Source organism: Manihot esculenta, chromosome 17 (assembly GCF_001659605.2).
Source record: "Manihot esculenta cultivar AM560-2 chromosome 17, M.esculenta_v8, whole genome shotgun sequence".
NCBI lineage: Eukaryota > Viridiplantae > Streptophyta > Magnoliopsida > Malpighiales > Euphorbiaceae > Manihot > Manihot esculenta.
This window is the reverse complement of record NC_035177.2, coordinates 30,054,418-30,069,881: the sequence shown is the minus strand read 5'-3', so window position 1 is coordinate 30,069,881 and position 15,464 is coordinate 30,054,418. Positions and strand designations below refer to the sequence as shown.

The following is a 15,464-nucleotide window of genomic DNA, read 5'->3' as shown; positions in this document are numbered from 1 at the left end:
CCACCGGAAGGTAGGGATTCCGATGTCGGAATCTAGCAGGGTATTACAAGTCTGCCATGGAAATAATAAGGAGGTCTTCGAGAAGGATAATGTCCTATACATAATAGGAAGAAAATAATAACATAATAAGAACAAGAAAAATTAAGAAAAGAAAGAGATTAAAAGAAATTGGAGTAAAAGGTCTATCGATCAAAATTTTAGAAACTGAAAAGGATAAGGTTTAAAGTTAAGAAAATGAGAAAGGATAAACATAATTTATATAACGGTGTCAAAACAATGATAAGCTTCTTATAATATTAGTTTGATTTGATTTTTTTTTTTTAAAAAAATTAAATCCAACAAAAATTATTTTTTTTTAAAAAAAATAATTGAAAATTAATCGAAAACCTGAATCCAAATTAATTTAATTTAATTTTTTAATTTAAATCAAAAATTACGGACGTTAGTAATAATAATTTGTATGTATTTTATAATTAAATAATATATTAAATAATAATTAAATAATAAAATTTTCCTTAAAATATTCATAGAATTGACTTATTTATTTTTTTAAGTGGCAAACTTAATATTAATATTTTTGATAATGGACCGAGTTGTTCTGCGGTGTGTTTATATGGGTTATTTATTAAATTATTTTAATAATATATTTTAATATTCATTTTTATATTTATAAAATTACACTAAAAATTTTGTTAATGATAAAATTCATAATCACACTATATTTCATAATTATAAAAGCAGGTTAATATATATATATGGTGAGTTAAAGTTTTATTCTACGAATTTTAATTTTTTAATAAATAAAATAATAAGAGTTTTAGATAACTAATTTTCATATGATATAGAATTTTAGCAGTTAATATTTTAAAATATTTCCATAAACTTAATGTTTAATAAGTTAACTTAAATTTTTATATAATTAATTTAAAATGAAAATAAAAATTATGTATAATGTTATTGAGATGAATGAGTGACAAACTCAACTAAAACTTTTAAGGCCCACCTATGTATATATATATATATATTCGGTTAATTTAATACTTGTTTATTGAGTTTTTTTTTATAATATGAATTTATATTTATTAAATATTAATAAATTATCTAACTAATTATTGTATAGATTTCCATAAACTGTGGTGGTAAATTGTAATTACACTATTTAATATAATAGTAAAATAAATTTGGATTAACTGCCTATATTTTGTAATTGGAGGAAGAGGTGAATTTGGAGGAAGAGGTGAATTTGGAGGATGATGGCATTGTAAAGGATTTGAGGAGGTGGCTAGCCTCTTCCGGCGAACCGAAGCCGTCGATATGTAGTTGTTGATGATGATGATGATCACGAGGAGGAGGGGGGGGGGGGGGGGAGGGGGAAAGCGAGTCGGATTTTGGCGGAGGTGTATGATGTAGACACGAGCGAGGAGGAGGAGGAAATGAAGATGGAAGAAGATTATGTGGTGGGAAAGGCATTGCAGAAGCGCGCCAAAATATCGGCGGAGCTCAAAAGGGAGCTGTACGGCTGTGCAATCACCGGTGCATGCTGTACGCCGAGGTGGAAGGTTCTTCAGAGAGGATTGTGACTCAGGTACTCTTTTTGTTGTTAGTGCTTCTTCTATCTGTTTGTTTGCCGAGAATGTTGCAGTAGAGATAGGAATTGGAGTTTGTTTTTTGGTTGGCAATTGGATTTATTTTTTCACGATTTTATTGGGCGCTGTCAATCTTTATAGTTCCGCTCTCCAATTAAACTTCATCTTCTTTAGTTAACGATGAAAGTGAGAATGACAAGAAATGAAGTATTGGACATTTCTATTAAAACTCACTTTGACAAATCTTAGTGTTTGTCTTTCTTCACCACCTTCTTCTCTTTTGCATACGGCTCCTCGTTGGTATAGATTTTATTTATTTATATCTTATAGGGAGATTTCTTTCTGGTTGCTCAATTTTTTGCAAACTGCTACGACTAAGGGGCCATTGTTTTTCCTCTCTATCTATTGTTAAACTTGTCTGCTGAACTGGGGGAAGGGTAAGGTCACCGTTTGCTTTCTATTTTGAATAACATTGAGACCGAACTTTTTTCTTTTAATAAAGTTTATATCCCCCTACCTTGCCTAAGCATTGAGAATTACTAACTACAAACTTTCTGCAATGACTGGGACGAGATAGTTTGATCGTATTTCGGTGTTTTGGAACCTTCTCTCTGGTTAATAAGTTAACTGCAATTTGAGAGAGAAACTGAATAAGGGTTTCCAGTGTTTTGTATTTATTGTTGATTTGTTGTTTCAAGATTGGATTAATTATCTCAATTTAGCTATGTAACAGTATGGTGAGTACAAATATCGCAGCTGAATATTAAACAGTCCTAGATGCTTTAAGCTGATTAGATAATGAAGATTTCACTTAAAATAAGTTGACTGACTTGGGCTGAGTTGGCTGAAAGCATATGCATATGTGTTTACATGCTCTCACATGCATGGCTGTGTAACTGAGCATTAAGATGCATGCAAGTGCACATGCATGTGTATGCTTGTTCTGTAATCCCATATGGTAGAAAGCCTGTGACTTGTAAATATAATTTCTTTGGCTCTGCTAATTCTCTCTGTAGTCAACATAAAATAAAGTTGCTTTTTAATGTTTAATCTTGAATGACAATCTCATTTTATTCTTTCAAAATGATATTGCTGCAGCATGTGGAGCTGTGGATTCAGATTTCCATCCTGTACTTAAGCTATATCAGCTGGTTGGTGTGAACTTTCTTCTTCTGCTGTACCAAAAAGGGCATCGGAGGAGGTATTTCTACTATTCTTTGTCATCATGCTGTGATATATAGGGCTGACCATTCATGATAAGGGAGTGCTATTGCTAAATCCTAAATCTTCATTTTATTTTAGTTAACCTGTTTCTTTTTTATTATTAATGAAAAGCGTGACTTTCAAATCCTTATCTATATGATACAATTAAAACAAACTACTTAACGTCCACATTCTTTTTTCAGCCATTAGATATGATTTTCAGCAGATTGGATTCTGAAGGGTAGAATTATTGTTACTTGTTCAAGCACTTGGAGGTTTGCTATTCAAGCATAATAGCTTATTACATGCTTTTCTGTTAGTATGCTGTAAAGTTGGTTATAGTCCTCGCACTTGTTCTTGGGAAGGCTTGTGAAAGGTGCTTCCTTTTTTTTTGTAGGTTTACTTAAAATCAAGTCATGATTTTAGTGAGGCTCTTTTCTTGATCTAGGAATGGGCAGCCTTTTGGGGACACTTCCATCTGGCTTGATTGTTTCCTGGCAGTATTTGATTGACTATACTTTTCTTGTTGTGCTTGGTAAATTGAGCTTCCAATCCTCCTCCATTCCTTTCTTCTCTGCTGGCAAGGGAGTGTTCTTTCTTAAACTTGGTGAGAGCTTCTGAGTTGTTATTGAGCTATTTGAGTTGACATTATAATAGAGTTCAGCTAGTGTTCCTTTCCTGCATCCAACACCTAGAGTTGTCATGATATCAGCTATCCTTGATGTTGGAGTATCTAAAATTGTTTGGATGAGTCATCTGCATTTGAGAACGTGATTTCAATGTGTCCTCAAATTTTGGCAAATAGTAATATCAGAATATCCTTTTAGTTGACTTTGGTGGTCAATTATTGCAAGAGCTTGTTATGACTAAGAAGTAGAGTAGTTAATGAGTTCGTGAGGGAAATATAGATATCGATAGAGAGAGAGAAAGGAAGTATTTATAGAACTGTCATGGAATCTGTTGCAACCAGTTGAGTATGTCTGGGACAGTTAACTAGGTCCTGGAGTAGACTGAGTATAAAATGAATGGAAGGCACCTGTATTCCTCATTCAAGAATCAAATACAAGAACTATTCTTCTTGTGTATTTTTCTCTCTAGAGCTTATCTCCTTTCTGATTTTTTCTTATCCCACTCTATTTCTATCTCTTGCTCTTCCTATTTATCCTTTTGGAAGGGCGTTGCAAGGTTGATACATAATGATTGGTATCAGAGCAAGGTTCCAAGCTTCCCAAATTCCAAGTTTTTCTTCCACTCTTCTTCAGTTTTTCTGTTCTATCTTCTTCATGTCTTCATCTTCTTCTTTCTTTCCTTCTTTCTCTTTTTCTTTCTTTCTTGAAATTCTTTGATGCAAACAAAATTTTAAAAGATGGAGAAAAAGAGAAACAAAGGTTTGAGAGAAAGGAAATTTCCTGCAGGAACCAACAATTTATTCATTCAATTGATTATATGCATACATATCTTCATCTGATTATAAGCCTATATAGCTAGTACAACCAGTCATGGGTGGATCCATGATGGGGGTAATGGGGTCCTTTCTATATGATTAAAATATTTTAATATTTCCCCCATTAAATTTATCAAATTTGCCCCATAGTTTACTAAAGTTATCAATTTCGCCCTCATTGTTTACTTAATTTACTTACTTGTTGTACTTAGATTAAATACAGGTCATTATTTTAATTTTAATAAAAATGCTGCTCAAATATAGGAAATAAATATAATTATTTCTAAATTAAATTAATTTATTCATTAAAGTACATATTTTTCTAGGTTCAATCTCATTAACAACATTTCGCATCCTTAAATTAAGAAAGTCTCATTAATAACATTACCCATCCTTAAATTAAGAAAGAAAAAAATTATGTATTGCCTCCACTGATTAAATTTTTCGGATCCACCCTTGCAACCAGTATTCTGTGGAAATTTTGTGGAGATGGAAGGAAGAAAAAGTAGGGATACAATTAAAAATTGCACTCACTAGAAAATATTAATTTCATTGAGAATTAAAATTTTTATAACAAAATAAAATATCACTCAAATATAAATATTTTCACTACACTCGCTACCACCCACTTCTACCCTTATTTTTCTCACTCACACTTGAGACTTGCTATGCTCAACTAACAATAGTTTTTTAACAATCTTTGCATCACCAAATGCCTCCAACAATAGATTTAATTCAAGTGCAAGTTGTACTTGTTCTACCATCCTATCATTTCTAGTCCCAATTTTTCCACTTACCAGCATTGACCCATGCTCAGAATCTTGCTTTTCTTTTTTTTTTCCTTTTAGACATTTAAGAATGGTTATTTCTTTAATAAAGTCGACATTCTTGCCATCTCCCTCAATGAAATCCAAGTCACCGATGAATTCAACTAAGAGATCTTGATGAGTTGAAGGCCCTTGGTTCTCACTTCTCTCTTCCTTATTCTTCCAAGAAGCACCAGTAATCGCATTGTCCATTTTTCCATAATCACTTGAATATAATTAGTCTAATCTTCCTCAAAAAGTTGTTGGTTCCCTAAATCTTCTCCATGACAAAATTCTCTTCCTCATTTGCACCTTGAATTTGCAGTAAATCATGTTCATCCTCTTCATCATTAATAATGGTCAGTAAATCATTCACTTCAAAATTATTTTTGCCTACCAAAATTGCATTCATTTTCACCAATCCCAATTCATCCCATGAATCCTCATCCAATCAAATTGCCACTGAGCCACTAGTCTTTCACTCACATTGATAATTCTTATCATCTTCCTTGGATTCTCCATCCATCATAAACTCATCCATATCGTTCCTTTTCACTAAACCCTCATTATTCTTGGAATTTGACAATGAACCACGGGCCTTTTCTTGCACAAGCTCCACATTTCCACTAAATATGAACATTTCAACTTTCTTAGCCTCATTTGACTCTGAATCAGCAAGCCCCATTTCTAATATTCCTTTTTCTTGAAAGCAATCAATTGAATTCATTGTCATAACATCATGAAGAGCAGGTTCACAGGTTCAACAACTACAAATTGTGATGCAGACTTAGGTCTGATTGGGTCCAAAATCACACCATCTAATTTTTCTTTAGTGTTTGGATAATCATCTTCCTTATCTTCTTCATCATCAATGATGGTCACAAATAATGGTGCCTTGTCACAATTGTGGCTCAATGAATAGATTTCTTCACACTATAAACACAAACCTTGCTCCCTTCTTTCATTTAATTCTGAGATAGTCCTTGTGATTGAGAGATGAATATCAATCGTAGGGGTCTAATAGGCTTGAGTTTACGTAATTAAATGGGCAAGAATTTAGGGATGCAATGAGAGGAACACAGTGAACATTGAGAGAATGGGCCAACAAGCTGTTTGTTAACCAGGAAAGTAGAGAGAAAAGAGAAAGAGTACAGAAAAAAATACAGATACACAATTTGCTATAAAGTTGCATCCAGTTGGTTCTTTTGGCTTTGAGTGTACCTTGGAGTTTGGACAGAGTTATTGAAGAACTCAAGAGCTATGCTGAATTTTCTATTCACTGTTAATTTTAATTTTCTTTTTTTTTTAAGTGGTCTATACTAAGAAAGTTGAGTTTTTCCTGGTAAGCAAGTGCATAAAAACTACTTTTCCGTTCCTCCAGTTCTGGTATGATGTATATCCATATAATATAGTATCCTAAAGTAGACTTGTAGAGCCTCTATTTCAGTGCACATGACAGAGATGTCACAAATTAGCTGCTTTTGTGCATGGATTGACTTGAAGCAGCATTAGTGCACTCAAGCATAAAGGGTGCATGGCTACATGGGTAATGGTGTAGCCAGGGTAGTAATAATGGGATTCCATAACTTGAGAACTTCTAAACTGTATGGTTTTGATAAAGAAGCATCCTCCCTTCTCAAAACTTGGATTCACTATCACAAACGGTTGAGTCTCAAATCTCAATAATAACAGAAGCAAATGCTGAATTCCTGAACTTTTAAAGTATTTTTACCTTTGGGTGGAAATAGGATGGATGCTGTACATTCATTAAAAAAAATAGATGTTATATTATTTGTGGAAAAATCAAATTACAACTATTTCCTCTAGGATGACAATGAGTAACCCAACCAAAGTGAAGGATCTCTCTTCAAATTTCTTGATCCTCAAACACCTCGGTCATATTTAGTTCCAGTTTATGTTATTATAAAATAATTATCATGTATGAATTAATTAATTATTTATTTTGTTTTTCATCATAAAGCATACATTGATTAAAACTGTGTGATCAACTTATAGTTAGTTTCAACATTAAAGTAGAAGAAGTGTTAATAATACAATGAGTGTATGCCACTAACCATTCACCAATGGCTGCTTCGTGATTTCATATTTTATCCGTCAGTTTTGGGAACCATAACTTGTTTGGTAATGGATGGGCAGATCTTTTGCTGAACTTATAGAAATTACTGCACATCAAGTTTGTATCTAAATAATTACACCTCCATTTTGAATTTGACTATTCCAACTTTGAACAATCTGTTTAGCTTTTATGTCATGATGGAGTTAAGATGCTAAAGGAACCTTTCAGACAAGCGTGTCATGCTTTCAGCAAAACATCAATTACGGATTAATTAATTTCACCTGATTTTTCTTTTAATTAAAATTTTCTGAGCTAAAATTTCAAAAACACATATAATGAAGCTCACACTATAGGAAATTATTATCTAGACCCTGTCCATTATGAACCCAAGATATGAACATGTGGGACCCACCTATTTAATAGGTTAGTCTCACTATACATCTTGCGGCATGGATTCACAGTGGACCGGATTTAACCAAGAAATCCCTGATACTATAGGGTACATTTCTTTGCTGATGATTAAGGTGCTAGCTGAACTTCTTCTTGCACTAAGGTGGGATGGACTCAGTTTTGATGTTTAGACAGTGGACATCAACCTTAGAATCTTAGAATGGATTTTGAATGTGATTGGGGATGCTGATGGGAGTTTGTATTCATCAACTTGGATTTTGACGATGAAGCTTCATGTAATTGTCAACTTGGAGCCTTAGGGTCATTGCTGATGGGTAGATTGTTGGTCCTATGGAGGGCTGCAATCAACCTTTAACTCCACTACCATACATTGGCATGGTACTCTGTGGAGTTACTGTTTCATTGGATGATGTGCCTGAAATGTGCATTGCAAAACCCCTATACCCACTCATAGAGTATGAGATGTGAGGCTCTGTAATGTCTTAAATGAAATACGGTGTCTCTCTACCTTTGGTAGTTACTTTAATAGATATGTTAACACATGATTCTTAGAGTTGACATGTTAAATATGATCAGGTTGGATATCATCATCAGTTGCTCTAGGTAGAAATGATAACACATGATTCTAAGAGCTCTCGGGTTGAACATGCTCATGCTGGAGCAGCATAAGGATAGGTAACCTACTAACACCTTCATTGCTTTCTTGGTGGTTTCTTCCTTTCCTTGTTATTAGTATAACAAGATAGTCCTCCTTGGATTTTAGGCTTGGCTAGTTTCTATTCTACAAACATTAGTCTTTGGAACTTTATTCAGATTTTAGTCATATATCTTAATGTTAAACCCACTGTTGATTTTGCTGAAATTTATTTCTAACGTTCATTGGGTTTAACTTATTCTGGACACCACTTTGAGTGACAGCACCGAGGTGACAGAGAGACAAACCATAGTTGATGCTTTCAACAATTACACTTCTATATTTGCATGCTTGCTGTCCACTAGTGATGGACAATGGGGTTTGAACTTGACTGGAGCTGATAATGTTTTATCCATGGCATGAATTTCAACAAATTGATTGATAGGCAGAAGATCAATGTCATAACTATCAGTAAAAAAGGCTTGTCGCCATATGCAGGTGCGTCATCACTCATCCTGTAGGAGGAAAAAGAGCACGACTAAAATGAAGATAAAGAGAGAATGAAGTTGGAAATAAAATCACTCCAATTCCTTCTCTCCAGTCATTGTCCCATTTACATAAGTTTTACAGTCTTGCAAACTATATAGTATGTGCATGGATTTTACTCTAGTCTCCACCTTTTTCAAGATAGTGAACTGAGGGTACAGTTGATGAGATGGCAAAATGAAAGCTTATTTTGGATGCTGCTGTTCTTGATTCTGGGTTGTAGTGGATAATTAGTATGCATCTAAGAAGACAATGGGACATAGCCAGATACTATCATCACTTTTGGGCTAATAAGATCAAATGCATCTGATTGCAACTCATCATACATCTTCTCCCATTTATTTTGTCCTTCCCTTTATTTTCTTAATAACCATTATTAATAGCCTTTAAATTCATGAAGTGGTGAAAGTTAATTGTCAATTGGACTTGATTGATTCAGTCAATTATAAGTTTCTAAAGGTATTAGTGTGATATTCTTGGAGCCTCATTCAACTCTATATTTGAGCACTTCTAATTGTATCAATGCTGAAACTGTCCAGGCATCGGAGCCGCCTCACTTTGTTCACAAATATCCTGAATTTTAGAACCATGCATTTTGCTTACTAGAGATGAAAATAAGCAAAATAGATGTTGGTGTGCCCATTGTGAACAAGGGACAGTGTGGAAAAAAGGTGCTTGATTTATGATTTAGCTTGAGCAATAGCCTAGCTTGTCACTAGTGTACGAGTGAAAGGTATTCACTTGTACTCGTTAATTTCCCACAATTTTTTAGCGATCAGTAATTTATTTATTATTTGGCTGTTTTACGTTATTAAGTCTTTATAGGAATCTTCATTTTTCTTTATTTAAAATAGTTTGTAATGTGAAATTTCCGATATTATTTTTTTGGTCGAAACTATGACATTAAATTTAATATGCAAATAATGGTACTTGATGGATTGGTGAGTTGCTGAGTAGGCAACAATCTTGTGCAGGACACCAGGCGTATTGACATGGATAAGCCAATGAGTAGTGCATGCAAATTCTGAAACACAAAATCTAATTTGTTTATCTTAAGCAAAGCAGAGAAAAATTGCAAGTTGGGATGGGAAGATATACACATCAAGCCATCGAGGGAATCTCTTCAAACAGCTTTTATGCCGGTGAATCCTTTTTTATCCCTTTATTTGGAATTAAAGATTTCATAATGATTAAATTCAATATTTTCATTTTATTAAATTTCTTAATTGAAATGAAAAAAAATTATTTCTTTTTTAATTAATAAAATTTTTATTTTTAATTAATAAAATTCATTTCTTGAGAAATGAATTCTGTTTAAAACGAAGAGTTGTCATCCTTGTGGGATGGTACAACTAGGAAGCTTCCCTCTATTAAGCTACTCATTTCCTTGCTCTTTTCTCTTCAAACAGTAACAGTAGGGTTTATGCTTCTGGTGATTGTCGCAGAACGTCTCTATTTGTAGCTTCTATCCATAAGAATAGAGAATTACTGTTCACAGAATGCCAATGGGACCCTTTTTGTGTCCTTCCTATGTCACCATCATTCACATGGATGTAGCCCAGTTGTTCACATGTTGGATTTTTTTTCCCCTCCTCTTCCTCTTTTCTTCATGCTGTATGCAATGTTAGTTTAATTCACTTTGATGCAATTTTGGATGAGCTGGACTTTCAAATAAAAAAATGGAGAAAATTATACTTAGGTCCCTTAAAGCTTTGTTTAATTTGTTTATACCTTGAGAAAAATAATAAATTGAAAATAATTTTATTTAAAATTGAAATCAAATATGCTTTCAAAAATATTGAATAAAGTATACAATTTTAATGTTAAAATTTGTCAAATTCAATTATCAAATTATATAAATAAAAATCTGAAAATATTTAATATTAATATTTTAATTAATATTTGTTTACCTCTAATTTATAAATATGATTATAAAAAATAATTTATATTTAATTAATTGTTTATATAAAAATATATTCAAATAATAATAGTAAATAATCAGTATATAACGTTTAAAGTTAAATCTGTCACAAGTATATATTATTATTATTAAATTTAAACTCATTGTAAATTTGATTATATTGCTTAAATTCAGTAACACTCAAAACCACCCTATTTCTAAATGGAAAATTTTGGTTGGACTTAATTTATCATGAATTAAAGACAATCACATGAAATAGGGTTTCTAATGAATCAAATTCATTTAAAAAATTTTCCTTCTAAATTACACCCATGTATGGCTTGTTTTCGATAGCAAATGAATATCTTTATCATGAATTATGTTATGTTGTATTGATGCATTATATATATTAACAATCCAATTAAGGTAATTTTTTTATTAAAAAATAGTTTAGTTAATATTTTTTAATCTTTAAAATGTAAGAAGTTAATGAGATTTTGAGTTGAAGTCTGGAATGATATTCAAAAGCCTAGAAGGCTTTATCGTCTTGGGTAAGCTTACCCCTCTCATAGGAGGGCCACCGCAGAGGGCATGGCTAATAAATAATCCCTCAGGCGGAGGCTTCAGGTTGAATCATACAACAGAACTGTGTCGTCAAATTGAGGCCTGCCACCAAGTCAACGTCTTTTCTCTGACTGAAAGATCCGTAGTTTGTCACCTTCATGAATAATAAGACAAATATATTTATTGAGCTGCCATCTTTTATTTTTTAAAACAAAAGAGTTTTTTTTAATTTAATCTAAATTTAAATACCTATAATTTCAAAATTATATCAAATTTATTAATGAGTATTAAAAAAATAGTTTGATATTTTTATCGTTTAAATGAAATTAAAAAATCAATTTTTATAAATAATAAAAATACTCTTTGAGAGCAATTTATTTTTTAATGGAACAATTCGATATGAATAGTGTGTGATATTACTCCAATAAACTAGAATACCCTTGGGTTATATTAAAAAATTTATATATGTGAATTTTAAAGGAAAAAGAGTTGGAAAGGGTGAAGGTTAACACAAGATAACCCAACCCAACGTAGCTGAAGACGAGCTGCCCAGGTGACCCATCATCCAACTTAGCCCAAGGGATTGGCTTTGGACGAAACAAAAGATTTAAAGAGAGCATTAAATGCAATGGCTCCCGTGACTAACTTACTTTCAATGTGGGAAATGCAATAGTGCTCTGCCTATTACTTTATATTCAGGCTCCCATTTATTGCTTGTCTCTAAATTTTGTCCTTCTTCCTTCCAACTTTCATATTACCATTTTCTAAATCCCAAACGACTTTGAATTTTACATTTTTTTTATATAATTAGCTCTAATTAGATTTAAATTCGAGATCTAAACTTTTTTAATTTAAAAAGATTCCAATACTAATGAGTTAGCTTCTATTAATTATATTAATTTTACTGAGAAAAATTATGCCTTTGATAATTAAAAATAGTTATAATATGTTTACGTCATTGTCCTTCTTTCTTCTTTCTTTTATTGTCATAGAGTTTTCTTGATGAAAATAATTCATCAATAAAATAACTTCTATTGCAACTGACTTTTTGTATTAAATGAACATGATGATCTGAAATCCAGAAAAATAAGATTTACAAAATATCTGTCTTAAAAATAAAACTTGGCTTGTGAGGAGGATGTCTCCCTTTTTATCCTGCCTTTTTCTTAGCGTGTCACGACCTTTCTGCCACAGGACCACACTTGCTGTCGTATGGATTCGTATGTACGGATAATGCGGCGACCCTCTCTGGGTCAGGTGGCTATTTAATTCCCTCCGACGCGTGAATGAACAGGATTGCGAAGTGACCAGACCTGTTATCCTTTCTTCTCATGACAGGGTTGGAGAGAAGTGGACTGATCCAGGTGGAGATCTGGTCTCTAGACCCACTGGACTGGGCCGGTCTGACTGGGGGGTCTGAATAGACCCTAGTCTTAAGGCTGAGCGGGCTGGTTCTAGTTCATTCAAGAGACCAAAAGGCTTTTAAGTGATGAGCTATCGTTATGGGCCTGACCCCAGACCGGAATAGAGGAATCCAGCGGTTATCAATTGCCCCTTTACCTTCTCATCAGAACATTTTTTTATCTCTAGTGAAAAAAAAGGTGAGCCATCATAAGTTGCTATATTTTGATAGGGAATTTGAAATTTTTTATCCAAGCAATGGATCTGACAAAATGCTGAATATTGAAACCAGAGAAGATCAAGGTTGTAAGATTTTTATTTCTTTTGTGTGTAATAGCCATGTGTATGAAAGAAACATTATTTAAATGACAAAAATAATATTTTAACTTATTAATATATTCTGTGGTTGAGCTTATATTAAAGCTGATTCTTAATAAAACTGAAAATAAAATAAAAACCTGAACTGAGAGAGGAAAGCAAGGGAGGTTTGTCTTTCATGGCGTCGTTATTGTGGTGCCGGCAACGATTCTTTCAAGGGCGGTACTCTAGTGGGATCCACATTCACTTCTCCTTTCTAGAGAAAAAAAAAATTGTTTGATAATAATTTTTAAAATAATATCTAATATTTTGATTAAATTAAAATATTAAATTTTTAATAAAATAATTATTTATTAATTATTAAAATAATTAATATTATCGAACAGAACTGAAATGAAATGAGTACCTCTCAACCGGTGGAGCTCTATCTTCATCTCAGTCCTCCGTGGGACATGGGGAATCCTTACAAACCGCGTAACGCCTCTCCCTTAAGATAAACCTCACCCATTTCTTCATTCCAATTTTTTCTTCTATTTTCTTTTTCTTTATTTGCTTAATTATATCATATCTTCTTTTTTATTTTTCAATCACTTTTTTAATTATGAAAAATCTTTTCAAGAATATTATGTTAGATATTATGTGAGTTCAAATTATTAGGTGTTTGTTGCTAAAAGTTGGGGAAACAATTATTATTTTAAAGGGAGCAAAATAATAATAATTGTGCTTGTTATATTATTAACTTCCTCCTCCTGAAATTTATTATAATTATATTTTAAATTATATTTCATCCTATAATAAGAACCGCTAGGCCTCACATCCACTTGAATTGAGTTGAAACTCATAAAAGCAGATCAGGCCTTGAGATCGGAATACTCTTAGATGGACCTACCCAGCGGCTTCAGCTCGGATTTCAGCATAAATGATAGGCCGAGTCGTTTGCAAGCCCGAGTCCAGTAAGAAGGAAGCCGGCCCGATGATAAGACATGGGAAGAAATGAGCAGGCATTAAATGCCCGCTTGGCGAGAGGCAGACGTCTAACGCTTTCGTACGTACGAATCTGTATGACAGAGACAGGTGGTACTGTAGTTGTGAAACAGACAAAAGAAAAAGGATAAAGGGAGGAGGACACTTTTTCCATACTCAAACTTACACGCACATACTAAAAACATATTCTCTGAATTTCAGAACATTATATAATATATTTTTATAGCGTCAAAATCTAATCTGATAAAATTATATTCGAGTTTTTGTTTTATAGAAGATTATAAGATGAATATCAAATTTAATTTGATTCAATGATTAGCATATAGTTTACCAATTATTACTTCAATTCGTTATAACTATAATCAAAATATATAAAACAATAATTTATTATCATGGTTTTAAAAATATTTTTATAGTAGTGATTTTTTGATCCGCTGTATATATATAATTTTTAAATTTAGTTTGTCTCCTAAAATATTTATTTCTTAATTAATATTCAACTGAGAGAACATGGCTCCATTAATAATGATTTGAAGTTATTACACACTTGGTAGCTATAAAGTGTATGAGTGACAAAACCATAAGCATAGTGAATTATCACAATAATTTGAAATATCAAAATTTCAAACAGCAAGAGGGCATTATATAATTACATTCTTGAAAAACAAAAGAAAAGGAAATTCCCTTTCAATCATAGTCATGCCTTCATATTTAAATGGCCAAACTTTAATGTCACCATCCTTTCATTAGCTGGAAAAGCTTTGCAAACCATGTATGTCTAAGTGAACTGATTACTTTCATTATTATGTTTTATATATATATATATATAAATAATTTTCATTACTGTATTTTAGGTTTAAATAGAAGGGATGTAAAATTTTTTCTTTCATAATAGTTTGATAGTAATTTAAAATGATTGTAAAATAAATCTAATTTTTTTACTATATAATAATATATTTTAATAATAAATTTTATATTTAATAAAATTATAATTTTAATCTTAATTTTTATTCATTAAAAAAAATAAATATAACGATTTTGAAATTGGACTGCTATCGGCGCTAAAATTTAAATCAACTTAAGATTACAGGAGTTCGTAGCAGGTCTACTATATATTTTGTTACATTTGATATAATTTCAAATATAATTTTAAAAATATATAAAAAATATTTTTATCTCATGAACTAAATCTCGACATGTGAATGCCACATAACTAAAAATATAAAATACATACTAGAGCTCTCATTAAATGTTTCGGTATGGTTATCATTACATGCCTCAGTTTGGTCCAAATAAATCTTAAACTTTAAAATTTTTACATATAAGATCGTGAACAAAGAGATTATAAAAGAAAATTCGGGTGAAACACAATTCTAATCCACAACATGAATTACATATCCACAACTATACTATTACATTAGAACTATACCATATAACATTGCTGACCTCTCGGGCTAACGCTACTCCTGCAAATCTGGAGTTAAAGGAAAGTGATAAGTTATAAGAGTCTAGTGAATATAAATATAAACAAAAGCAGTTTAATAAAATATATGATCGTATAAATACGTCACAACACAAACAATTCATATC

The 15,464-nt window shown here is 32.0% G+C and overlaps 1 long non-coding RNA gene across 4 annotated transcripts; it reads left to right on the top strand.

Moving 5' to 3' along the window:
* Positions 1-1,243: 1,243 nt before the first annotated feature.
* On the top strand, positions 1,244-10,412 carry LOC110604568. Of its 4 annotated transcripts, none has more exons than XR_006349264.1 (5): positions 1,244-1,585; positions 2,685-2,787; positions 8,104-8,202; positions 8,446-9,849; positions 10,117-10,412. It is a non-coding gene; the product is annotated as an uncharacterized LOC110604568 (long non-coding RNA). The 4 variants fall into 4 exon arrangements; XR_006349266.1 differs by having other exon boundaries at positions 8,104-9,440; positions 9,682-9,849; XR_006349265.1 differs by having other exon boundaries at positions 8,104-9,849; positions 10,153-10,412.
* The last annotated feature ends 5,052 nt before the right edge of the window (positions 10,413-15,464 follow it).